Source organism: Chanos chanos, chromosome 12 (genome assembly GCF_902362185.1).
Source record: "Chanos chanos chromosome 12, fChaCha1.1, whole genome shotgun sequence".
NCBI lineage: Eukaryota > Metazoa > Chordata > Actinopteri > Gonorynchiformes > Chanidae > Chanos > Chanos chanos.
The window spans coordinates 727501-730000 of NC_044506.1; the positions used below are offsets into that span (position 1 = coordinate 727501).

The following is a 2500-nucleotide window of genomic DNA, read 5'->3' on the forward strand; positions in this document are numbered from 1 at the left end:
CTGCACTTTCTCCGACGGCTGAGGAAACTGCACCTTCCCACACTGATCCTCACAACCTTCTACAGGGGCACCATCGAGAGCATGCTGACCAGCTGCATCACTGTCTGGTATCGGAACTGCCACACCTCCAACCGTAGAGTTCTCCACAGGGTTGTGCGGGCATCAGAGCAGATCATTGACACCTCTCTCCCCTGGCTACACGATAAATTCACCTCCCAGTTCGTCTGCAAGGCCACCAGCATTGCGGCTGACTCTTCCCACCCCTCCCATGGACTGCTCACCCCCCCTCCCATCTGGGAGAAGGTCCTGCAGCATCAGAAGCAGGTCTGTCAGACTGTGCAATAGTTTCTTCCCCCAAGCAGTCCGGCTCCTGAGCACCATGCTGCCCCCATCCTCTCTGGACTCTATTCTCCACACTCTTCTTTGACAACCGCCGCCCCCCCCCCCAGGCACACATAACCCCTCTGGACTCACGACAACCCCTTAACCCCCCACTCTGGATTTATACCAACCCCCCCCACTACACCTGGACCTACGCCAGTTCCTACCCACCCCCTACTTGCACAGACACTTTTGTAATAGGTACATGGAATCCTTCCATAGCTGCCAGTGTGTAACATACATAGACTATGCCTGGTTGATCTAAGTACATATCCATGTTGTGCTCTCTGTCTGTTTGCACCTGTCTGTCTATTTGATCCTGCTTACATAGTGTTTTTAATGTTTACATACCAGTTTACAGTTTCACAATGTTGCACTATATTTATATTGCACTCTCTGTTTGCACGGATCCTGTTTACATACTGTTCTACAGTTCTACAGTGTTACACTACACTTATATTAAATTTTCCCGTGTCTCCCGATGTGTCCCCCTGTAGTAGAGTCTTTTAAGTATAGTGTTTTTCTATCATTTTTAGCATAGCCCTTCATTTAGCAAAGTGTATTTATTGTCTGACTGAATGTGCTGCTGTCTGTCTATGTTGCACCATGTGGTTCAAGGAGGACGACATTTCTGCTGTGTGCTGTACTTTTATATGGCCAAGATGACAATAAAGGTCTACTTGACTTGATAAAGCTCTACTTCACACACACACATACACACACACACACACAAACAATCGTGCACACACACACACAGAGCTATGTATAGTGTGAGGGGTTTTGTGCATTTATGTGTTGTTTTATCAGAGGAAGAATGAAAAGAGGAGGAAAACAGCTATGATTATTAATCAGTGCATTGATGTGAAGGTGTAGGCTGATTATTAATCAGTACATTGATGAGGAGGTGTAGGCTGATTATTAATCAGTGCATTGATGAGGAGGTGTAGGCTGATTATTAATCAGTACATTGATGAGGAGGTGTAGGCTGATTATTAATCAGTGCATTGATGAGGAGGTGTAGGCTGATTGTTAATCAGTACATTGATGAGGAGGTGTAGGCTGATTATTAATCAGTGCATTGATGAGGAGGTGTAGGCTGATTATTAATCAGTACATTGATGAGGAGGTGTAGGCTGATTATTAATCAGTGCATTGATGAGGAGGTGTAGGCTGATTATTAAGCAGTATATTGATGAGGAGGTGTAGGCTGATTATTAATCAGTACATTGATGAGCAGGTGTAGGCTGATTATTAAGCAGTATATTGATGAGGAGGTGTAGGCTGATTATTAATCAGTACATTGATGAGCAGGTGTAGGCTGATTATTAATCAGTGCATTGATGAGGAGGTGTAGGCTGATTATTAATCAGTACATTGATGAGGAGGTGTAAGCTGATTATTAATCAGTGCATTGATGAGGAGGTGTAGGCTGATTATTAATCAGTGCATTGATGAGGAGGTGTAGGCTGATTGTTAATCAGTACATTGATGAGGAGGTGTAGGCTGATTATTAATCAGTGCATTGATGAGGAGGTGTAGGCTGATTATTAATCAGTGCATTGATGAGGAGGTGTAGGCTGATTGTTAATCAGTACATTGATGAGGAGGTGTAGGCTGATTATTAATCAGTATATTGATGAGGAGGTGTAGGCTGATTATTAATCAGTGCATTGATGAGGAGGTGTGGGCTGATTATTAATCAGTGCATTGATGAGGAGGTGTAGGCTGATTGTTAAACAGTATATTGATGAGGAGGTGTGGGCAGATTATTAATCAGTGCATTGATGAGGAGGTGTAGGCTGATTGTTAATCAGTATATTGATGAGGAGGTGTGGGCAGATTATTAATCAGTGCATTGATGAGGAGGTGTAGGCTGATTGTTAATCAGTATATTGATGAGGAGGTGTAGGCTGATGTTGAGGTGGGTCAATATACCTCAACACAGCATAGCAAAACACCCAGTGATCCGACCTGTCTGGTACCAACTGACATTTCACTGAAAACGCTCTGATACCAAAGCAACTCAAGATGAAAGCAACTTTACAAGTGCAGTATTGAAATAAAATGGACAAATCGTAAACAGTCTAACCGCACACTGGTCTTCTGGCCTACACTCAGA

The 2500-nt window shown here is 43.7% G+C and overlaps 1 protein-coding gene across 1 annotated transcript in view; it reads right to left on the reverse strand.

Annotated features, from left to right (window-relative positions):
• Positions 1–2500, reverse strand: part of LOC115825411 (protein MTSS 1-like) — a 32577-nt gene that overhangs the window by 24991 nt on the left and 5086 nt on the right. The gene's annotated exons all lie outside the window — the stretch shown is intronic.